Source organism: Brachycentrus maculatus, unplaced genomic scaffold (assembly GCF_059751285.1).
Source record: "Brachycentrus maculatus isolate JH-2025_06_01 unplaced genomic scaffold, ASM5975128v1 h1tg000464l, whole genome shotgun sequence".
Taxonomy (NCBI): domain Eukaryota; kingdom Metazoa; phylum Arthropoda; class Insecta; order Trichoptera; family Brachycentridae; genus Brachycentrus; species Brachycentrus maculatus.
The window spans coordinates 119,218-146,447 of record NW_028281211.1 but is presented as its reverse complement, the minus strand read 5'-3'; the positions used below and the strand labels follow the sequence as shown (position 1 = coordinate 146,447).

The window sequence follows — 27,230 nt, the reverse complement described above, 5'->3', positions numbered from 1 at the left end:
CCGAATTAAATTTGGAATGAAGAACATTCTTATTTTATGAAAATCCTGGTTTTTATCGAAAATTTTACATGTATCAATATTTGATATCATTTCCCTTCTTACATTTTTTGGCAATTAAGACCTTGAAGGTAAAATATTTCGACCCCATATTTGGGGTCTTAGGCACCCAATAATTTTTCCTTCATTTAAGGGGTCTTTTGGATTAATGGTTCACGTAAGGTTTACAGTGTTACAGCCGACGGTCATATATTCCGTTCACATCTCATTTACGTTTTCTTCCCCATCGTCTTCCGTTTCTTCTTAAAATATAAAGGTTTCTGATCCTTCTTTGAAAATTCTTTTCAGTGATGTACCTATATATCTAAGGCCTCTGTCTCAGCTCCATCGTGCATATCATAATCGGCTTTATACTAATTGAACAATAAAATAATATTTTATTACTATAAATTAATAATTTCAAAATTCTTCACCTTTGCTTTCCATTTTTCCTTTGTTTTCAAACTCCGTCCCTTGACTAACCCCCTCCCCCTAACTTTCCCCTCTCCTTATTTATAGAACAATTTTATATTTTATATTTTAGTTACTATACAGATCTGAATGATGGAAGTTTAACTTCTGAAACATGAAGTCAATAATAAAACTCAAGTGGTAAAAAACAAGTGTTTTCTTTAATCATTGTAACATGTCTTACCACAAAATTAATGCTTAAACAATAAATAAACTATAAATTAACATTAAAATAATTATAATACCAAATTAAAAGATAGCCCTGTAAATGCCAAATTTTCCATATTCTTCTTCATCTATGTTGAGATGTCAAATAAATAATGTCTAAATAACTCCTAATTGGAGAGCATCCAGATTTGTGAAAAAGTATTTGGACATACGTTTACTCAAAAATGTTTTAAAAGATCTGATTTTTGTTTATTTTTATTTGGTTTTATTTAAAATTATGTTTGATATTATAATTAATTTATCTTTATTACAAACCTTGAAATGATGTTTGTTAATCTCTAAGGTTGATAAAATATATACATTACAAAAAATAGACTGAAAAAATAAACAAAAAGAAGTAAAATCAAAGATAAATAAACATAAACATAAATAAGCATACGTTCATACGTATTCATATATACTCGTACATACATATATGGTACGTAAACGTACATACACAATACACATATGGATATGCATTATTATTCATCTTTATTTTAAGCCTTGAAGTAAAGTTTGTCAGCCTGTAAAGCTCAAATAATACATACATTTTACTAAATACAATTAAAAAATTACAGTATTATAAATATTCTTTCATAATTTTTAAAGCTTCATTTTCGTAAAATGCGTTTGAAATGCTACACAAAATAATGTAATAACAACACCAAGATGAACAACACCAAGATGAAGCTTGTCAGGAGCTTGGTTCACTCCATTTTTCTCTATGCTGCTGAAACATGGACCATAAAAGCAGCAAAAAGGAGAAAAATTGATGTCTTCGAAATGCGGTGTTGGAGGCTCATGCTCCGAATTCCACGGACAGCTAGACGCACCAATGAGTCCATTCGCCAGGAACTACGCTTGGATGGCTTGTCTCTGGTATGTCTGTACCCGACGGATTCTCCAGTTCTTTGGACACGTTGCGCGTGACAACGAGAATAGCCTGGAACGACTAGTTGTGATCGGTAGCCTGGAGGGAAAGAGAGGGAGAGGAAGATCCCCACACGATGGACCGATCAAATCAAGGCAGCACCAGGCACCTCGGTGGTTGGAGCGCTACATGCAGCGCAGTCAAGGGATAACTGGAGAAGAGTCATTGCTTCTGCAAGGGTCACAACCCTCAGCAACGAGGAATAAGACGGAGAAGAAGAAAAAAATATTCCCATTGTGATTTCTTTAACTTTTCAAAGAATAAAAATGAAAACAAATATGTTTATTTATACAAATAGGAGACCGTAGCAATTTCACTTAAGTCTATATTTGATCTTATGATAGAATACTTATTCCGAAACCGTAAATAATTGAGTAGTAATTTTAAGTGTTATTACACAAAGTGAGCGATGAATGATAAGAAAAGTGCAAAAATATGAGATCGGAAAAAAACTAATTCTTAAAGTAAAGTAATCAAATCAAATCAAATCAAAAGTCAAAAAATTACATTGTTATATTACTTGATGTTTCGACCTCAATTGCAGGAGTCATCATTAGGATGAAGTTCAAAAATGCAATTATAAAATGATCTGTATAATGAAGGTCGAAAGCCATAAAAAAATACAACACGAAATCACCCAAATGCGCTCTAAAAAGAATAAAAGTGGCTTTGAAAATATACTTTGTATACTTAGATACTTTTTGAAATCCTAAATATGACATAATTAATTGACGTGGATAATAATTTATAATTATATTAGTGATATGTGTGCCAGAACTAAATCAAATAATGGAATAAAATAAATAAAACGACTCACAGTAACACAAAACCGATTTTTAACAGTGAAATTCATATTGTTTTTTTGACATCTCAACATAGGTGAAGAAGATTATGGAAGTCTGGGCATTTACAGGGCTTACGACCGTCATAGGCTGGGTAAAGCGATCACTTTACACATGTGTAACATTCACCAACTCTCCCCATGTAAAATAAAGTATCTAATCTAATTCATAATCAAATTGTAATAAGGCAAATAGAATTTTGTAAAAATACGCAGATATACGAGAATGTTATAAATATCCCTTCGTAAAATAAAAAAAAATAAAACAAGCAATGTTCTTTTTACAAGTGGGTTGCTTTGTATAAACTTTCTAAGCGAGATACAGAAAAACAACCTTTATTTCTATTTTCGAATCTTTTTTACCCTTTCATGTATATCAGTTATAAGTTATTATCCGCAAATACTGATAATTAATGACTTTTTCTTTTTTTATTTGCAATATTAAATAAGCATAATAGATACGTTTAATACAGTAGCAAGGTTTTGTTACCATTTTTATTATCTAAATTGTTTATACGTCGGAATTTCCTTGAATTTTCACTTTTCGTTAGATATTATCATCAATCAACCAAGTAGAGGGCGGGGGTTTTTAATTTTCCTTCACTAGTGGAGTGAAATGGAAAATAGTTTTTTCTTTTCCGTTTTCATAAAAGCGGTTATGAAAATATTTTGCTTAATAAATCCCCGTGGACGAAGTGAAATTTCTTTCCAATGAAACGAAGCAGAATGTTGTTTTGAAAAACAAATTTACATATTACATTTTTAAAATCTCAAAATAGGTGAAGAAGAATATGAAAGTCTGGGAATTTACAGGGCGTACACCCTGTTTAAGGTTATACGTTGACAACCACACAACTCAAAAAAAATTAAGCATAGATAATATATTGGTTGGTTGGAAGATATTGCTTTTCAGCAATAAGCCCGCCAATGCACTTATTTATTTTCTGTACATCAAGTTTAAATAAATAAATAAATATTGATCAATCTCATGACACAGGAGAAGTCGTTTAACATGTTTTTCATATCAGAGTTTACGTTTTATAAACCAAATCGGTGGCCTTTAAAATCAAATAGAACGTTTTACTAAATGAATTGGATGTTTTATTAGATTTTATGTAAAAAACTAATATTTTATAAAATATATTTATATTATTCCAACATTTACCGTCAGTATGATTACCTGCTCACATCTTTTATTCTTAAGACTATCAATTGCGTAAGTCGTCAAGTTGGCAAGCCTGCGTAGCGCGCTGTCATAGTCTGAACGCGCAATGTGCTTGGAAGTTTTCAGACAAGATTTTCAACACTGCTTAGAATCATGAATACGGCTTTGAAAATACATTTTAAAATTAAAACATTTTTTTTATTTTAAATACAACGTCCAATTAGTTTTGTAAAACGTCCACTTTGAAGAGAAAAACCTGTACACTCTTTCACAGTATGTAGAAGACAAATTAGAAGTCTTTTTAATACTGTAGTTTAGTGCAGGATGAATATGAGCAATTTAATCATTATTTTTCGCTCGCGTGAAGTTGAAGCTAAAAAGTATTTTTCGACTGGTAGCTTATAAATTTACGATCCAAAATTAAAAAGCCAGACGGTTAATAAAACAGTGATAAAACGGTTATAAAAAGGTAATGACTTTAAAAACGTATTAAGTATATTAACAATATTATACCATGGGGCACGACAACCTTATCACTACACTGATAGTAGGGGAGTGGGAAATAAAGGGAAGAGGGGAAGAAAAATACCAAGATGTTTAGTTCAAGGCCCAACATACGATAAATCGCAAATTAATTTTCTTTAAACCCAGGTGACAATTAACTTAAATTTTTTTTTAAACACCATTTCAGTATTTAAAAAATAAGTTTTTCTTCGCAATAAAAGTTTTTTTATTTGTATAAGTGGCTTCGGTTTTGTAAAAAGAAGTTATTGAAAGAAAAAAAAAAATAAATAAAAAAAAAAATATATATATATATATATATATATATATATATATATATATATATATATATACATATATATATATATATATATATATATATATATATATATATATATATATATATATATATATATATATATATATATATATATATATATATATATATATATATATATATATATATATATATATATATATAAACGTATATATATATATATATATACATATATATATATATATATATATATATATATATATATATATATATATATATATATATATATATATTTATGCTAAAAAACCAAAAAAATCCTAAATTATTCTAAAAAAAAACGACCGTGAACTGACGTCCGGCTCTCAGCGCAGCCGTACGCTTAATGAATTCTATCGGATTGCCTTGTAAATATCCTGACTTCCATATTCGTTACATATATGTTGAGATATCAATAAAAAATCTTGATATAAATTTGGAGATCGTTTGTCCGCCTCCGTGGTGTAATGGTTAGCGTGTTTAGCTTCCGTTCTGTATATCCCGGGTTCGATTCCCAGGGGAAGGTGAAAATGAATATTTGTGATCTTACACTTGATCCTTGAAGCGCAGAAGTAATCACTTTGCCTTTATGTAAGTAACGAACAAGATAACACTACGTCAATACGTTGCGTTGCCCTTATGCACCATTGGATGCGGATAAGGGTTGGAAATTATGTACATAAAAAATATAGACCATAGTTTTTTACCACACAAAAGTATTTTGAAAAAAAAAAGTCTTATGACTGTGGTGCATTCAAAGTCAATGGAAACCTTTTATTTTTCGTTATCGCTGTGTGAAAATCTATTTCCTGCATAGCATGTGACGACACCCAGATTCTTCCGTATGTCATGAACAGCCTTCCGGGGGAGGTTTCTTTTAACGTAATGGCGGAAGCGGACCTATGATTTGACAGGAATGCTCCAGACCGGAAACGGATATCGTGGCCATAAATTATCCGCACGGTAAATGGCCGCTCGCAAACCAAATGTTTTAATATTAAACGCTAATTGGAGTTACGATTAAAAGGGCAATGACTGTGGTTATTTAAGCGAACTTTATGATAGATATTCAAAAGGTGATATAAGAAAATAACGCAAGGCCGAGATAAGCATTATATGTATATAAAATACGGAAGGTGCGTTGAGATGGTTTATGAGGCAAATTCAATTCAATTCAATTTTCAATTAAATTAAATTTATTCAATAATTAATATATACATTACAAACTAACATTTAAGGTGTATCCATTAAAAACATAAAAAGTTAAAAAGAAGACTCTTATTTATTGATTTAGCGTTTAATTTGTAGAACTCCATTTTAATTTATGTATTCATTTTAAATCAAACACAGATTTTTTGAGTCTACTAAGGTAGTCTATTTCAAACGAATGTCATTCGTTTGAAAATGCCATAACTAGGCAAAACAACTGTCACAATGTTAATTTTTCTATTTGTTTTTGTTAATAAAATACAACTTAGTTGACTCAAAAATTCTGTGTTTGATTTAAAATTAATACATAAAATAAAAAAGAAGACTCTTGTTAAAGATGTAAAAGAATCCCGTTTCGGAATACTCCTTCAGACACATGGAACATATCAATATCCAGTGTGACATTGTTCAACATAGCGGTTCAACAAATGTGGTTGATCTGCTTCTATTAAGAAGCAGAGTATTTTAAATACTCTGCTTGAAAGCGGCCAGGGTTTAGAATAATCGACGGGTATGTGTGAGGAGATGCGTGAATGTGGATGAGGTGACGATTTTTCGCAAAGATAGTTTGGTGTGCCATTATATTTGCTCTGCTCACCCCTGGGGGGAACTGCATACCTAGCACCATTTTGCGTACCGGATATCCGGTATGCAGAAAAGGGGCAAGGTGAATTATTTTTACTACGTCTGATTTTTTTTAAGGGTCGTTTAAATTTTTAAAAAAAAGTTAAGATATAATAAGCGATAATTAACGTTATTATTAGATAAACTGAATTGATTTTTAAACGAAGAAACCTATCCTTACATTTTGAAATACTCAAAATGTTGAAAATAAATTAACTGTGTATATTTTCAACTTAAAAATCTGTTTTTATTTTTAAATTTTATATACAAGTAAGTGTGTTTTTGACATAATTTTATTTAATTCAAAGTTTATTTTTTAGTATTTTTGTTTGTTGAAACGTTGTTTCCATTTTGGTTAATCGCTCAATAATTCATGTCTCAATTCCCGCACATCAAAGAATCCATTCAGCGAATGTATAGAACATTTCGTGTTTCCGTCATTACACAAGTAAATAGTGAAGCCTTTTCTACGTCGCCGATTCCAATACGGCGCATTGGGCGACCTAAAAGTCCTATTGAAATCAAATATTGGGATAGAGAATATTAACTGAAAAGCTTCCTTTGCTGAAACACAGTCGACTGAATACGAAAAGAACACACAAATAATGGTAATATCGACACAAAGTATGTATTTTACATTATTTACGTCTGGATAATGAATATTCAAAAGTGAAATTTTAATCAAGATTTCATATTTATCACAGCATAAATGAAAAGATGATTAGAATGCTAATATTAACTGAAAAGCTGCCTTTGCTGAAAAACAGCCGACGGAATATGAAAAAGAAACAAATAATCATAATATCGACACGAATGTATTGTGTATTCTTCTTCTTCTTTTTAATGGCTTTTCACCCATCTTGAGTGTTATAGCCAGTGTCAAGTTATTGTATTGTGTATTAGACATACTTTAATAAAAATATATTTTTATGATATTTAATCAAAATTTAAAGATTATCTCAACCCAGACGGAAATATGATTTCGGATGTGAATATCTGGGTGTATACAGAGCTTAAAGAACTATATTCACTGTTTTAGTGATTTATGCAATGTGTTTAATTCACCATTATACCTTTTTATTAATATCCGCATTAAAGTACATATAAACTCGTAAATAAAAACCTTGTAAAAAAGGACTTTTCAAATTATCATCAGTTTGTACATATTTTTATCAAGTGTTCTCAAACATCTGTGGTTCTTGAAACTAAAAGTGTAATTATTTTATTTATTGATTTAGTAATATCTTAAAATGCGCGACACGTGTTTTGATGCAATTAGCATCATTATAATACGTATTGTTTGCAGTGTTAATAACGCCAAATGTTATACAGAAGACTGCATTGCATTGTTACAGAGTTTTATGTTTTAATCGTAATATATTATTTATGATTGTTTATAAAATACAACGTACAAGGAAATGTTGACCCAATTTCTAAAATCATTTTCACTAAGGTATCAGAGAGCTGACATTATGGTTGCCTATTTGGTAAGCAGTTTACGAGCGTCTTCAACCAAGACTCCGGATATAATCATTTTGCTGACCGTGCTAGCTACTTCCTATTTCCCCCAAAGCGGAACGTGAATTAATAGCACAGCGCAGCATAGCAGCTTTGACTCCTACATTAATCATATTCGAGAGTAGACTAAAAACACTGCTGTTTCCTTTCATAACTATGTAGTATAATAAAGTAAAGCTCATCATATGTTGTTGTTGTTGTCTTCCCAATCTACAAAACATTTTCAGTGAACGATTTGTCATTTTATGAAAATATATATTAATTTATTTAATTTGACCATAGAAAAACTTTTTGCCAAATTTTATTGCATCACACTGTTTTTCAATATGTTACATTCAACATCAGTTACGCTTTATATTTTCTTAAACATCATTAATAATTTTTGAATACTTTTAACCGTATTTTATATTTTACACTTACGTAGTGCAATGTAATAAAACTCTATAATATATTTGATGAGATGTCAAAAAATAATATGAAAAATACTCCTTTAAATGGAGGTAATCCAGATTTGTGAACAAGTATTTGGACACACTCAAAATGTTGTAATATAACTAACTAACCATCTTTTCACTTCTCTTAAGGGGTAGGCAGAGGAGACATAACGCCATACCAATCTGTCTTTGCAAACGACCTTCGCCTCTTCTACACTCATGCATCCCCTCATACATACCCGCTGATTACTCTCGACTCCTGATCTGACCGCTTTCAAATACTTGAAATAATTGAGAACGAAAACTTTTCTTCGGTTTTCCACTAATTTTATTCCCATCTTCATTCGTCTCTCAAACCTTTTTACTGTTCTTTCTTTCCTCATTCATTTCACACATCCAAATCATTTAAACATACCATTGTTAATTTTATCGATAACTTTTAAGTTGGCTTTGCATTCTTTCCTTTAATGTATCACCATATGAACATCTATCATACAAACATCAATTAACATCAGAATGAAAACTCATAAAGTGAATACCTTCTTGATGAATGATATAAGTTTTTAGTTTATTTTGTCTTCGTTAAGACAATATTTCCTATTTCTGGTTAGTATCTATTTGTAAGTAACTCCCACGCCGTTAAATTTATACAAAGTAAAACTTCCTCCTTAACTTAAATGCATTTTCAGACACTACATCTTGTTTTCCCATTTTCTGCCATAAACTCCAAACACCGTAATATCCGGGAGACAGTGTTAAAATTGTTTCACTGCATTTCCTACCCTTGTACGGAGGCACACTTCTTCAGAACTTTCATAACTACTTCTTCCATATAAAAGGATTTTCAGATCAGCTAACTCTTGTAGACATCATTTTTCGTAAAACAAAAAAAAAGTATATTTGTCGTCAAATTAACAAAAAAATATCTCTTTAACCCATCGGCATACCGGCCGCTTAATCTTGGCGACTAAGAAAATTTTACATTTGCACATCAGTCGCGGTTTAAACCACGCCTCCGTCCGTGGTGGTTCGTATTATAAAGATACTTAGTGTGATATCTATAAAACAGTAAAGAAAACTTTTTGCAATGCATTATTTCTTATAATTTTTTACAAATTTACTGACGACACTTGACCAAAGGTGTCCCTGTAAGGATAAAATTATTCTTTTGATTAAAATATCAACTAAAATCAGATAGAAATCAAAACTCTACATCCCAGGTATAATGTTTTAACGAGTTATTTTTTCAAGTTTTCTTGTCAATTATCACATTTCTGATCTAGACACACGATAAACGTGCATAATAGTTATATGTGCCACATTTATTGGTAAAACAGTAAAAGTTATATTTTTGTGAGATAGTTTATTTTTATAACTCGGTTGAATTTGAACGCCTTTGACACTTCAAAGTATGAGTCACACGCGATTTATTCAATAATGGAAAGAATGGTGACCTTTACACGATGGTTATACCAGTGATCGCTTAAGCCGACCAAATGCCAGGTCGTAAGCCCTGGGATGCTAATACTTCCAGTTTCTTGATGTTTCCTATCAAGTTAAGACACCCATGATATTAAACATGCTCAACTGACAGATTTTAAATATTGTTAAAGATTTTTTTCTGAGATGCCACTAGAAGATGATTATTAACCACATTTTAAGAACATCAAAAAATCGAATATTTAAATACTTCGGTTAAATTTTATAATATCGTTGAAATTTTTATTTTGAAATTATTACTATTATCATCAAAAACAATTATTTTTCTTTTTCACAGATTTACAAAAATTTTAATGTTTACTCGACGCGAAAGTGTTAATATAAATTGCTTGATGTCGTCTAATTTATGTTCATGAGATTGATGTCTTGGTTACTTCACAGATGCGGCTTACCTGTAGAATTTCAATTTAATAAAGAGCCCTCACATAATTCAACGTGGGAGATAAAATCTTAGTATATTTTTTTTGTACAAAAAACTTCGATTCGTAAGAATACAAAGACACTGAAAAATATTCAGAAATCCGAGTAAAAAGAACGTGGATCCATTTCGAAATCAGCATTACAAAAGGTTAGCCTTAAAAAGATCTCTTTCAAACAGGGGTATGTCGAGCAACCAACGGCTAACAATTTTATATATAAAAATCCCAATCACAGAGAATATTCTCAAATAAAGTGTTCTTTCAGTGAGAGAAGGTTCATACTGCAAAACCCTTGAAAAACGCAAAGTTTACACGAAAATTCAGCCCCTGTTAGACGAGATAGAATTTGATTTGACTCTTTTTTCATTCAAAGGAAAAAAATATACTTCCATTGATTAACTCTTGCAGTTACTTTGTGGTTATTTTATTGATTTTGTGCTTGAGAATTACATCTTTTTATTAAAATCTATTTTGACATATCGTTCACTCCTTTCATGAACGTAATAAATAAAAAATCGTAAATTTTCAGTTGTGCATGTTTTCGGAATATTTAGAAAATGTTATATATCCCAGCAAAAGCGGCATATTTTTAACTTAATATTTACCCGCTATAGAGCGGAAAGTGTTGTTTTTGCATTTTGAAGAAAAGGTATTGTTTAATTTTTTTTAAATTTACTAAATATTTTTCAAATGGATAGAAAACATTCAGGTTTTACCTAAAATGATGTGTTGCACAGAAAAAAGTTCAATAAGTGGCTTCATATTTATTTTTTATACATTGTATTTTATTTTTAAACTTTAAAAACCTTCTCATGAAAAATCAAGTTTTTTAATTTATGACGTTCTTGAAAGGAGTGAGTGATATGTTAGAGGTTGTAAATATAATGATATGAATAATATCGGCCGATTTCAAAAGGACAACACTAATTTTACGTTGCCTTAATTTAATTTACGATCAACTAAATATCATGTTATTTTGATGAAGTGCTCTATATATGCACCCCTAAATGATAATAGGGGTCAGTAAGTTTATCTTTATTATTCCGCCATTGTATTGGTTTGAAATAAGATTTACATTACATTATCGATGTACTGTTACCTTAATCGTTTCTTACACGAAGGCTAAGTGACCAGCCTTGGGATCAAGATACCAGTACAAGGCAATATTAAATATATGTATATTAGGGGGAAAAATCACTTGCATTTATATTTATACCCTTGGGAATCGAAATCAAAGCCTCCAAGCCTTAACCTACACGCGCTTAGCATTACTTTTCTGAGGCTTAATAAATTCTCAAAAAACGTAAAACATATCATGGTGACCTTTTTCTTTCTCATAGATTACCAAAGCGCCGAAATATAGCAATATTGTTATCACGTCAATCGCTTAACTCATCTTGTCTTTACGGAACGTAACAAAGTACCCCGTAAGAAAATATTCCCCGTGAAATTTTAAGAGCGAAATGGTTATTTAGTCCAATAAATTGTTAATTTATGTCATTATTATTGGACGTGCCTGATCGGGTCCTTCAGGCTATTACGTTTTACGATGTCTGCCCTAATAATAAATATTACACAAGGCCATTCTTGCTGTCTGAGGAAATCCTCATGTTTTTTTTTTTCACGCAACACTGAAGGGCAAGCGAAATCGACAAGGATACCGACGTTCCGGGAAAATAAGAACTGGTGTCACGGTCCTTTTAATACGAATTCATATTTTTTCATTTATTTACCCCCTATATGCAGTTTCGTTCTTGTGAAATTATATAGATAATTATTAGAGTTTTGAATAACAAATTGTAATTATAAATAAGGCTACACTATTTTTAATTAAATTTAACAAATATTTTGTCGATTTTTAAGATTATTCAAACGTGTTGGGTTGTATGTGTTATCACGATTAGTGTCGCGGAGTCTGAGTCTTAATTTCTGGGTTTAAACTCACTATCACAATTTGATAACTATTTATCTCAACCAGCCTCATAGGCTCAAGAAAATAGTTATAAATTTAAATATTTGATTACATACCAAAAAAATACATATTTTTTTCAACTGAATAAAATAAACAAACGTTTACCTTAACGTTTGTATCTGTAGTTAAGTAGTAAACGCGTTTGGCTACAGTTGTAAAGGAAGCAGGTTTGATTTTCGGGGGAGTATAAATAAATTTCAGTGATCTTCACTCTCATATTATTCAATATCACCCTATTACCTGAAGCATAGAACTGATCACCTTGCCTTCGTGCAATCAACGATTTAGATACGACGTCGATACGAAGTGCCGTCGATAAATATACGTCAGCACTTCGTCGATACGACGTAGTGCCCCATGCACCACTGGGTGCGGATGAGCCTTAAAATAAGATGAAAATATCGTCAAACCAGTGATTGATTTTATTTTTTATAATTTTAATTTTCTTTATTTTATATGTTTAAAAAATATGGTAAATATTTTCTGCTCCTTTGTCCGAAAAAGACAAAATTTCTTATTCCGTGTATTGGCCATTGATTTCAGGATCAACTGCGCCAAGTGGCCTGTGTCCAGTTAACTTTTACTGTTTGATAACGTCATATAAAATCCCTATCATGGCTGCAAGTTTACCATTAAACCTTCATCGAACATATGGGTCGACGGTTGAAGTGCCTCCATAAGATAAGATTATTTTGCAGCCCGTCAGAAAAGCGAATTCTATTTTTATTTATAAAAAAATAAAGTAGGTGTAAAAAACACATCATTTGAAATTCAACAAAAAAATGTATTTTTTTCATTAATATTAGACTAATTAATTTGAAAATACAAAACGTATAATTTTGCCAAATACAAACCATCAGTCAAAAAGACTTAAAGAATATTTAAAAAATAACATTTCCCACATCGTTTTATTTTTGTTTTTATTACTCTTGTACCTTTTTTTAAATATGAGAGCCTAAAAGTGCAAAAAGTGTTGAATCGGCCTGACGTGGTACATTTTGAAGACAAGGAGTTGTTTAAATTTTTTTTTATATCCTTAATATTTTTTTAAATGGAGAAAAAACATTCAGGTTTTACCTTAAAAGATCTGTTGCACAGTAAAAAGCTCAATAAGTGGTTTGATATTTATTTTCAATACATTTTTTTATATTTTTATACTTTACAAACGATCTCCTAAAAAATGAAGTTTTTTTTTATATATGCCGCTGTTGAAAGGGGTGAGCGATATAAACATATATAAATATTGCCCATTATAAAGTTATGACTCAGTTTTTTATCCGTTTTTCATATTATGTTATATTTATCATAAAAATACTTGTTTCTTATGCCATTTTCAGGAATTCCATATTGGTACTTCTTGCCTCTATAATCCTCTTAAATTATCTGAAATCATGTGCCTCGCTTGAATTTTACGATTTTCGGAATTCCCTGTCTCTTATAAATCGTTGAAATATCAATATTCTGCTTTCGTGGGAGCACTTTGATTTTCAATATTGTGTATGAATGTCACATTTGAAATTTTGAAAGGGAATTCAGTGATATATTTGTTTTTCCAGTCTCTCAAAATGGTACTTTTCTCAGATAAAACATTATAGTGAAAAATATAACTTGTGATAATTTGAAGAAATATTTATTTTTTCAACATTTATTTTTCTTTTGAATATAATAATATTTAATAATCCGCCTTCATTGTTTACTGGTCAGCACGCTCGGTTACCGTACCCAGGTTCGATTCCCATGGTGTATAGCGATTACTGCATTCGGCCAGCATACCAGAGTTCCAGGGTTTGGTTTACAGAGGGGTCAAAATTAATGTTTTCTGACATTCATATTTATTTAATATTACTGTTTCCTGACTCGTTAGAATAATCACTTAGCCTTCAAATAATTAACGATCAACTTAACATTGCATCATTGGGTGCGGATGAGGCCGTAAAAAAGATAGAAAAAAATATCTAATTACTTTACTTAGAGCAGAAGAAAACCGAGGAAAATTGGGCATGATCAAGTATGTAAATTTTTCGAAAGTGGCCGAGTCAGGAGTCGAAATAATCGGAGGATATGTATGAGGAGAGGGATGAATGTGGAAGAAGCAAATAATGTTGTGGCAAAGACAGAGTTGTGGGGCGTTCTATTTTTTTACCAACCCCTGCAGGGAGGCGGTGACACTCGCGTATTACATTATATAAGGGTTAGACGTTTCCCTGAATATAACGATTTATTAATTTACGAAACTCGAAATTCCCAAAATCCTCTTTTTTAGTTAAATATAAAAAAAAGTATTCCCTTTCATGATAGGCAACCGTGTAAGCTGCCAAATTTGTGGGGATTAAAAAAAAGTATTCAAAGGATCATAAAAATGTATCGGAATAAAATGTACTCAAACGGATTATCCTGTTCCGCATCAAAATTGGACTAATCCCTAGTATTACGTTCGTTTTTTGGAAGTAAAAACGGTTATTTTTGGTCTTAAGTCTAAATGATTATCAACCCTCGCTCGTTAAAATTAATAAACAAAAATAGCAATGGTTTTATATATTTTTTGAAAGATTTTATCTTCCAATTTTAATAAAACCATTTTTATAATAGTTTGGTTCCACACTGTAATGTTTAGCGCCTTTCTATACTTTAATATTTACATGTACGTGGTTCGATTCCTGGTACATTTCAGTAAACCTTAAACATGACTTATCGCGCAATTTTCCAACAGTAAAAGTTAATTTTTTAAATAAAACAGCTTTGTTTTAAACCACTTCTTTATTGGTATATTTTTTCTTCAACTGGTTTCGACATGAACATTGTCATCATCAGAGCCAAGCCTGATGATGACAAGGTTCTTGTCGAAACCGGTTGATTAATTTTATAAAGTCTATAAAATGTGCCACAAAGTGATAAAATGATATTTTAAACGCAATTCCATATTTTAAATCATATTGTGTTTTATTCTTTTTTGACATAAATGAAGAGGAATATGGAAGTACACACGTGCAACAGTCATAAATTCTACCCATGACTGACAACCACACTACTCAAATTCACGGATGTTCTATATAATATGATCATAAATGTCGATTGTTACACGTATGTAAAGTGATCGCTGAAACCTGCCTATGACGGTCGTAAGCCCCATAAATGACCAGACTTCCATATTCTTATTCACCTATGTTGAGATGTGAAAAAATAATATGAAAAATAACACCTATAATTGGAGATAATCCAGATTTGTTAACGAGTATTTGGACACACTCAAAGTATTGTCAATATTTTATCCTGTTCTCAAAATTTCTATAAATGATTCAATTAAGCAGAAGTTTTCTATTTAGTAAAGCGAAATCATAACAATTTTCCCCCCTCAAAAATGAGTAACCCTCTTATCATATCTGCCTTTTGTCATATGTGGTTTTGTGTTACGTTGAATTGTGGGTGGTATTTGTGTAAACACGTATGAGGAGGGTTGCGGGAATACCAATTGTATAATGTGTTAACTATGTTTATTTTCTAAACATGTTGAATTTTCTATTTAGCATCGCTAATGGAAACACAGCTTACGTAACGAATTAAGCACTAAACGTTTTGTTATAAGAATAATTTAATAACGAAACGCTTTGTTTTATTGGAGGTTTTAAGTAACACTAATATTTATTAAATTTAATACATTATAAAGTGCAATTTAGTCATACAAGAAATATTATTTTTAGCAAGAAACAATTTTAAAATCTGTGCTAATAATGAATTTTAACAAGATTAGAAGAAACCATTTGGAGCAACAATCAAGAGTGTGTGTATGATACAACTTTTTTTGTTTGTCAATGTTCTTTATTTGTTATTTTTAATATTTTAATTTCCATATTTTAATTTAAGTGGAAAAAGTGAGAGAATATATATACCTATATATATATATATATATATATATATATATATATATATATATATATATATATATATATATATATATATATATATATATATATATATATATACATATATATATATATATATATATATATATATATATATATATATATATATATATATATATATATATATATATATATATATATATATATATATATATATATATATATATATATATATATATATATATATATATATATATATATATATATATATATATATATATATATATATATATATATATATATATATATATATATATATATATATATATATATATATATATATATATATATATATATATATATATATATATATATATATATATATATATATATATATATATATATATATATATATATATATATATATATATATATATATATATATATATATATATATATATATATATATATATATATATATATATATATATATATATATATATATATATATATATATATATATATGTATATATATATATATATGTATATATATATATGTATATATATATATATATATATATATATATATATATATATATATATATATATATATATTGAAAGCATTAACTTTGTGGATCATATTGACATATTATTTCGAAAAATAAAAATAATTTGTGTTCTGATCCACTCACATTTTTATTAACCAACTAGTTTCGGCAACAACCAGTTGCCCTCTCCAGGGTTTACTTTATTACTCTACTTAAATTTATTAGTAGTATTAATTTAGTAATAAATTGAACCCTGAAGAGGGCAACAGGTTGTTGCCAAAACTAGTTGGTTAGTAAAAAATGTGAGTGGATCAGAAGACAAAGTATTTTTATTTCTCGAAATAATATAAAAATTAATAAACCATTTGGAAAATTACAAAACATAATGATCAAACAGAATATTTATATGTTTGAAATATATAAATACTTTGGTTTTTATGAACTGATTTAAAAAAAAATCATCCGTCTTTAGAGAACCATTGTTCTCTTGTATTTTACTTTGTGAAATGTTTTCCTCGTGGGACTCTTCAGTTTGCATTGAACCATAAAACTAGACATTAAATGGATGAATGAATCTATAAATATTATAGGGAAAATATTTGTTATTTTATTGTACCTTTTTCTACAGGATTTCTACAAAAGTATACTTAAATTATTTATTATTTGGTTAAATAATTAACAATTTTTAAATAATAATCATTGTCATTAAAATGATTTATTATTTCAATTAATATTATTTATGAATAATGTTACATGAAAAAATTAATTCTTCATTTTTAAGCTAAAATATGAGCTAAATCGATATTAATAAATATGTTTATTGTGTTAGCAAGCTTAGCATTACTTCTTTATTTAATACATTTTCAGGGAAGTTAATATTGCGGATAGAAAATAAAGGGATCATTTTTCAAAATAGACGTAAATTTAAAATTACTGTTTCCGTTTGAAATTGAAGTTCACATATTATACGAAATAAAATATTAAAAAATCTAAACACATACATTTTTAATTCAAAGTCATACGTCTGACTACTACTTTTGAATGATTACAGTTGTTAAAATAATTCATGTAATAGAGAACTTATTGACAAAATAATATTTCTTTCTCGTAAATTATTTGAATACGTCTGAATACTACTTGCTACGAGAGAATTTACACTTTGTTTTGTCAATAAAATTTTTTAAAAAGGTTTTTATTCGGTGCTTTGTTTAAAATTTATTTTTGAATCGAATTCTTTTCACATTCTCTTGAAAACGTTTCAACAAAATCCTTTTTTCCTTCGGATAAAACAAAGTAAACAATGGTTTGTGTTTTCCATTCATTGGTGCTGAAATTTTACACCAATCAATCCCAATTTTCGTTTAACGAGAGCGAATACATTTTTGAAAATCTATTCATGAGAAATATACAACCTTTTTTGGTAATTGAAATCATTGTAGCTATGCGTAATCATTTTACTTTACATGTATGCTTTCGAAATAAAACACCTTTTCGAAAATTATGTAAATGCATATTTTTATGTGTTTTTGAGTTTTAATAGAAAAACGACTATTTTATTCAATATAACTACAAAAGCAGAAGCAGGTGTTCTTTTCATCAGGTGAAATAAAAACTGTATATTTTTCAAATGGTTTGTATTTTTACCAGTTGCTGGAAATTTTTGTATTTTTTTTATCTTTAAATTTCCAAAACAAATCTGGTCAACACTAATCAACAATGACATGAATATGGTCGGAAAAACAGTTTTATTTTTATATTTAAATCATCTTTTTTTAACAAAAAAAGTAAATCATATGATAAATAAATCAATAAATTGTATTACATAACCCTGCCTTCATCTGGTAAAACTTGAGGTTTGGGAAATGATTATTTTGATAAGGAGTAGACAGTGGACATGGGTCTTGTTTAGGTGTCTCAAGTATAAGAGTAGCAAAAGTTTGCCTGGTATTCCGCCTCAGGATATTGTAAGGGTGGGTCCGGGCATGTCAGTGCTCCTAATCTCCAGTTGGGGTTGGATCTAATAATAGGGTTACAATCTCCCCCGCCACAACTTCTTGGGTATAATAACGTGGATCAAATATTTTATTGAAAATTATCATACATTTGCTCGTTAAATACTATTGAATGATTGATGAAATGTCAATATTTTATTTCAATAAAACTAGTTGTTGCATGTGTGATCTTTACTGAGCCTTAAATGAGGTAATGTGGCATGAATTTTGAAAGGATATAACTTAATAATTAAAACTAATGGATCACAAATATATATTTGCAACAAAAAAAACATTTTTAATGATATATCGCTCACTCCTTTCAAGAACGTGATAAATCAAAAATCGTAAATTTTCAGTGGTGCAAGTTTTCGGAATGCCCAGAAAATGTACTATATCCCAGCAAAGGTATCATATTTTTAACTTAATATTTTCCCGCTACATGGCAGAAAGTGTTGTTTTTGCATTTTAAATAAACGGTATTGTTCAATTAATTTTTTAAATATCCTTAATATTTTTCAAATGGAGAAAAAACCTTCAGGTTTTACCTAAATAGATCTGTTGCACAGTAAAAAGTTCAATAAGTAGCTTGATATTTGTTTTTAATACGTTTTATTAAATTTAAACTTTAAAAACGATCTCCTGAAAAATCAAGTTTTTGACATATGACGTTGAAAGGAGTGAGCAATATGATAGCAATATGATATAAAATAAAATAAAAAAAACAGTGATTCATGCATCAAAGCTATATGTAGAAAAAACCGAAATTCTTAACAATTTTTTTCATACATAAGTATTTCAATTTAGACAAAGCATCTATAGTTTTTTGTTTAAACAAAAAAAGATGGAAATCTAAACATTCCAGGGCTTACAATTTGACATTTGGTAGGCCTAAGTGATCATTTTATACACTGATGTAACGTTTACCATTCTGTCAATTAGCGAAAATCCATATTGCATTTTTTAAATGTAAATATTTGTATTATTTCTTTGATATATTAGTTATAATTTTGATAGGTGTGGAATTTTGGCAGATAACGCAACCATCAGATGAAAATTTGTGCACTAGATAGAATAAATAATAACAATAATAAAAAACGTATTTTTTCAACCGATGTTGTAAAAAAATCAAGGATCTTGATACTTTTCATTTTGAAATAATATAAAAATCTTGTTGCTCTAAATAGCTGCGTAGGCAGAGTCGTAAAATTTACGCTACCTTTTTCTTTACACTAATATCAGAACTTCCTACGTTGGTCTCATTCCGCGGTAACATCCCTATCCATTTTTAATACGCCGAATTGCGTTCTGACGTCAGATCGTTAAATAAACACCTTGGATAATGAGTTCTGAAATAGAGTACATTATGTTCTCACTAAAAATAGCTACATAGCAAAAATAACTTCATAGCATAGCATTTATCCTATTAAAAGTGGCCCTTATTATTTTGTCTAGTATCTAGTTCAGGATATAAAGCTTCACATCTAAAACAACAACGATTAAAAACTAGTGAAAGTTTTGTCAGAACAAAACATTGATCCAAATACTTTAAATATCTTAAAAAAAATGTCTTCCATTTTTAATTTATGTGTAAAACGTGGTTTTTCTTACAATTAATTGTGACACGTGTTTTGATGCATTCCACATCATATTACAGTGTTATGAAAAACACACAATAGATTTTGATAAATAGTAATATTTACCAAGTAAAAAATAAATTAAAAATGAAAAGATGACTGCTCAATCAATAATGAAAATACTTTATCTTCTTAAAGGATTGACAAATACTTTTTATAGTGACATTTATATATTACTAATAATAAGTTATATAATTCTTAAACGTCCGCCTCCGTAGTGTAATGGTCAGCACGCTCGGCTACCGTTTTGGAGGTCCCGGGATCAATTCCCAAGGGGGGTAAAATAAATATAAGTGATTTTTTTCACTGTAATATTTATTCGATATTACCATGGACTGGTACCTGAAGCGGAGGGCTGATCACCTTTTCTTCATGTGTAAACGATCAAGATAACACTGCGTTTATATGACACAGTGCCCTATGCACCATTGGGGTGCGGATAAGGGTTTTATTATTATTATTATAATTCTTAAAAGTTGTCGCCATTTTTATGCATTTTGTTTTTGCAATATATAAAATAAACACTTAGACTATTTGCATAAATTAAATATTTTAACATCACACTTAATTTTAATAATTTCATTAATTGATTCGGCAGTCACTTTGTGGTAAAATATATCCATTTTCAATTAATGTTTTACATAGTAAATACCACTATTTCTTCAAATCTACTGTGACACGTGTTTCGATGCATTCCGCATCATTTTCAAACACCGTATACGGTTTACGGTGTATGTATACGGTGTTTGAAAATGATGCGGAATGCATCGAAACACGTGTCACAGTAGATTTTAAGAAATAGTGGTATTTACTAAGTAAAACATTAATTAAAAATTAATTTTAATATTTATACATTAATCCTGAAATTTTGTATATTGGTATGAACGTTATTTGTTGCACTAAAATCTTAAATATATCCCCGGGTTAAAACTTGCTTATAAAGAGAAGTACTAATTATTCTAAATAATTCTTTGAAATTCTATCTTGCTTTATATTTTAATATAATTAAAATGCGTTCAATAGTTATTGGACCTTAACAGTTGCGACGGAATTAACTAGGTAATAAATGCTCTGTATCCAAAAGAGAGTTTTCAGCAAAGAAATCTAAAAGTAGATTTTGATTATTGTTTTGTTAAAGAAAAAGCAATGTGTCATATAATATCACAGCGTAGCACTCTTCAGGCAATGTTTTATAAAAATGGCGTTGTATCAACTATTTAAAATTATTATTTTTATTTCTGAAGCTTAAATTTGAAACTACCCTTGTACCCCTCAAGAAAATTATGAAGAAAAAAAATACAGTCTGCGAATCGAAAAATAACGAAAAATAACAATAAACGTCTTTTATATCCGACTAAAGTCTAATTACAATGATTAGGAAAGAAGCGGTTAAGTAATTTATCGATTATCTGATTGAGTGGTAGGAAACAAATTACGACTGTAGAAAAATAAATGGATGCCTCTAGAATGAATCTTTAATTCTCTTCAGTCGGCCGCGTCGTTGGGGGAGTGATTTTTTTATAAGTTTAGTAAGCCAAATAAATGGGTTTTGAATAATTGTTTATGTCGATCAGATTCTAGCCGTTTTGGCGACACCCACATAAGTAAAACAAAATGGTAAAGAAATTAAAATATTTATTGTGCTTTTCTGAGTTGGTAATCGAATTATGAAATGGTTTTTCTGAGTACTTAAAGTAACAATAAAATCAGTTTATTTCGTTTGTGTTAATCGCTAGATTTTATAAGATAATAAAATACAATGCCTTTATTTTTATGATTGATTTTATTCATGTAAAATTCAATTACATGAATTTAATTAAAATTAATATAATAGATAAAGCAATTACGTATCTGTACTATAATCGAAACCTTTTTATTGATAAATAACGTGAATAATACATCTTAATAAGATTAAAATACGTTTTAAGTTAAAAGAGAAATTTTCCGAAACCTGTTGAAATACATAATATTATTATAATATGCATTCCTGAACTAATTTAATGCTGTGATATTGTGATCCAATGTCTTCTCAATTATGGTAATATTATCATGGTGATCGATATCTCCCATGAACTATGTCCCAAGATAAGAAAATTGCAGGGGCTGAAATACATTGTCTTCACAGGTATGGGAAATCCCCGGCAGTGTTAAGTTTTGGAAAATATATTTACGGAAATTCTTTGATCGAATTTTTTTCAATAAAGATATGTTGAATTTTAATATTTTCAAAATTTTCTTTAATGTATGATCTTTCTTCACTTTTTTTAAGCTAGAGTCAAAAGAACAGAAGTATTGAATTGTTTTTAGTAATGGAAACTTGAATGACATTAATTTTTTTGATAAATTATACCAAAAAGCCATCCTTATATACAATAAGTAAGTACAGCATTATTTTTAATGACTGAATTATTAAAAAAAAATAATAAAACAGTATTCAACAATGATACGAAATTCATCGCACACGTATAAAAATACATTAAAAAATGTTATTTACCACAAATAGATAAATAGACTTGCTGACTCAAATAAAAAATTAGACTTATTGATGGAGAAAATAAATTAAACAAAATAAACATTATTTAATGTAAAATTACTAAAAATACCCACTTGTACAACACATCCACTTTACTTAAAACCGTTTCACGATAGCCTTAAAATGATTTTATTACAATATTCGCGTATTTCTAAAATCCGATTGACATTTTTTCGTGAATATATTAGTAGCTTCTTTTAATTCTGAAAAATGCGCGATTGAAACTTCCAAAAACGTCACTTTATTTTATTATTATAGATTTTATTTTTAAATAAATAAATATTCTTCGACTACACCACTGAAAAATAATACATCAGATTGGACGAGCTACTTGGCTCAGTGATGATTTTATACCAAAATCGACAATGTACATTATTGGATTTGCTCTCGATTCCCGAATCCAATCCCCGTGGAATTGCCCCCGAACACCCATCAGATGTGAGATTTACCGTGATTTTTTTCCACTTTCGTCGTTCGTAAGTTTTTACTGCGTCTTGTTGTTGGATGAATACCGAATAAGGTTAAAAAAACTCAAATAGATTGACGTGTTTTTGACTTGTTGACAAAAGATAACCACTTTCATTGAGAAACGTTTACGGAAAATTATGTACATAATCGTAAGTGCTTATTAATACGAGTACACTGAATATGTTATATCTATAAATCGTTCCAATCGAATAAACTATGTTTGTTTGGTCATGTCGACCTTTAATCATACTTAATACCTTATTACTTATTTTTTTAAACACTTGTCAAATAAATTGTTACATTTCAAGTATTTTATCACATTGAGTAATATGGAATAGAAGAGATAATAAATCCATATTATTTTTTGACATCTTATCAAAGATGAAGAAGAATATGAAGGCCTAGGCATTCACAGGTTGACGACCGTCATAGACTGGTTTGAGTGATCACTTTACACCATTAGAGACATCTATTGGTGAAATGAAAAGTGAAGTTCATTAATTCTAGTGAAGTTCTAGTGATTCAAGAACAATGTTTCAAAATTGGTTCATACTTATATGTTTATAGAACTTTCAACAATTTTAGTCAATAATGGGTGGAATTGGTGAATGTTACAGGCGTGTAAAGTGATCACTTAAACTAGCCTATGACGGTAGTCATCCCCGTGAATGCCCAGACTTCCATATTCTTTTTCATCTTTCATGATATGTCAAAAAATAATATAAAAAATAACTTCTATAATTTGAGATAATCCAAATTTGTGAACAAGTATTTTGACACACTCAAAATGTTGATACTAAATCCAACTACATATACGAGTGGCTTTAAAAATCAATCAAATCAAAATGTTATGAATCTGTAGCTTAGGACTTGCCACTTGATCACCTTACCATGATATAATTAACAAGGGTCAACCCAAGCTATGAACAACGGGTGTAAATGGGGGTAAGAATTTAAAAAAAAAAGTTTAAAAATAAACCATTGGCTAAAGATATTTATCAAATTTAAACGGGTTCATTTTGGTTTCATTTATCACTTTTAAACAGACCGTTTTCTTAATTTCCTTAAATAAACAAAACGTAATTATGAGGCTGGAGTAAAATCGTTTAGCAGTAACTGGTCTAATGATTTCTTAGTCGACTGGTGCGGAATACGTGACTGCTTCATTCCGGGCCTTTTCAGTAAACCTCAAAAGCCTAACTAAATAAAAGCCTGGTAAACCTTTAGTCCGTAGATTTTTGTCTCTTTTAAAGACTCCATTCGCCAAACCTTTTCCCGCCGACATTTTTCCATTTTAAATAAGGGAAGAGGACAATTTTATTTCCGTTTAATATTTCTGTTTTGGGGGAGATTTTCTTTATTTAAAAATAAATGCGCGCTCGTAACAGAAGCGAAATGTTCTAACTTAGTGTTTTGAGACATTTAAAATATATTTTGAAATTTTTTATGTAGTAAAGTAATTTAGAAAATATGACAAAACTAATAAGACAAATAAATGTGACTCGGTGGGTCCTCTGCAAAAAAATGTTCTAAATGTGTAAAAACTGTGATTTAAATAAATGTATACAAATAAAAAAATAAAAAAATAAAAAATAAACTATGACAAATTTTGATTGATATGAAATATTTCATTCATTATATCTTTTGTTTTATATTGTATGTATTGAATTGTTTTTAGAGATCAACCTTATTAATTTACTATTAATTATACGCATTTACTTTTATTTTTCAGACATTTACACTGAATATGCTATAAATCCTTATACATAATGGGTAAGGAGAATTTTCTTCGGCAACTAATAAATATGATTTCAAAAATATATAAAGTTAATAAACATGTTTGAATTTAAGTCATTTTCAAGACATTTCCATGTTAAGCTTTTACTAGTTACGCTGTACCTCTTCAAAGTACAGAGTAAGCTCTTTTGCTTGGAGAGGGAAATTACATATTTATATTCTAGACTTTACTTAGATATATGGAACCTTTTGGTTTCGTTAATTGCATACAATTTTACAGCTTTGCTTTACTCGTACCGCAAAATGTATTTGTGGACATACCCTCCTACGAGGTACCCACATGCCACTTACACACGAGTCAATATAATATGTATGTACGTCACATATATATTTACGTAAAAATACGTGCTCGTTGACAAATGAGAAAAAACCGCTTAAAGGCGTCTCGTAATCCCGTGATCCTAGTCTCGGTGCGGAAAGAAATGGAACGCAGGAAATGGCTCATTTGGCTGACTTGAAATAATACTTTAAAATTCTTATAATAATCGTTTGAGTTGTTTGAGTATTAGATATTAGAAATAAGTAGAACGAATTAGTAAAATGGTTTTATAAGATTTAGCCCTAAAGAACATTCGAGTACTATCGTTTTTTTATTGCTGATGTACATATATCCAAAAGACAAAATAAAATTTCACGAATTTCATTATTTACTGATTTGGCGTTTAATTTGTAGAATTCCATTTTTATTTTTGTATTAATTTTTAAATCAAACACAGATTTTTTAATCTACTATGTTGTATTTTATTGAAAAAACACATAAAAATTACTATTGTGACAATTGTTTCACCTAGTTATGGCATTTTCAAACAATCGTTTAAAAACTAGGTGAAACAATTATCACAATATTAATTTTTATGTGTTTTTTTAAATAAAATACAACTTAGTAGGCTCAAAAAATCTGTGTTTGATTTAAAAATTAATACAACAATTAAAACAAATTTCTTTTTTCACTTCTTTTGTACAAAATATTAGATATTAAACAGATACACCATAAAAAAAAACTACATAGAAGCAGATTTACATCCTAAGCTGCAAATCTTCTCCATACATCACATGACCTGATATTTTGACACACAATTATAGCAAAGTCTCACTTTTATTGTTAACTTACAAGTTATTACAAGTTTAAAATAAAATAAAATACGTCTTTAATATTAGACTCAAAATACTGACGATGCTCTGTAAAACAAGGAAACGACACTCTAGTTCAGTTGTTCTTAACCTGGGTTCGATGGAACCCCAGGGGTTTGGTGAGTCAATCTCCTGGATTCGGCGGAGGTCAAAATACACACCCGACTTATTATTTTTTTTTATAAACATTTATTTAAATCACAATTTATACATATTTGGAACATTTTTTTTTGCAGAGACCCACCAAGCCACCTTGTGTGTCTTGTCGGTGGAGTTCTACTATAATAATAGTAGTTCTAATTGTACGACATATTGATTTATCCAATAGATCTAGTATATTATATGAAAAGAATATATCAAATAGTATGAAAAATGATACGACATAGGATATATATTTATTTATCCAATAGATCTAGTATATTATTTAAGAGGAAAAGATCAATCTAACAATACATTTTTCCAATTAAGGGTTCGTGAACGGGCATATGAAACTGGTGGGGTTCGGTACCTTCAACACGGATAAGAACCACTGCTCTAGTTTATCTAGTCCAACTTAAAACGGACGTAACGTGACCATCTCGGATTTTCTCCCTTACATGGTTGTTTCACATTCGAATTTAAAAATTAGAGGAAAACATTTCTTTACACACATTAAATTCACACATCATTTACACACTTTACACACATCATTTACACACTTCAAAACATTTCTTTACATCCGCACATCTCTTATGTTCTAAAGCCATCCACCGACGGAGAGCAGTGCCGCCCATTGGTAGCCTTTCAGCACTCGTTAATGGAGCCTTTTATAGTAAAGTCGCCACCTCTCAGACCACCCCCTTCTCTAACAAGGGGCTGTATAAGACAAGACAATCTGAATACCAAATGCTCCAGTGAAGCAGATAGCCATGTTGATCAAATAACAAAAAAATGAGGCACGAGAAGCGTCATGAAAGGATTGAATTAACTACCCTTCATAGCTTAAGTGCAGTTTTATAAAAAAAATATTGTATCCAAAATCTTTATCATAAATTTGAGTTTGTGATAAAGATTTAAACACACTTAAAATATTCATAATAAAATAACAGTTCAAATTTTAAATTTGATAAAAATTTTCAACATTT

The 27,230-nt window shown here is 29.3% G+C and overlaps 1 pseudogene; it reads right to left on the bottom strand.

Annotated features, from left to right (window-relative positions):
- Positions 1-27,230, bottom strand: part of LOC148302293 (dopamine receptor 2 pseudogene) — a 156,233-nt pseudogene that overhangs the window by 117,355 nt on the left and 11,648 nt on the right.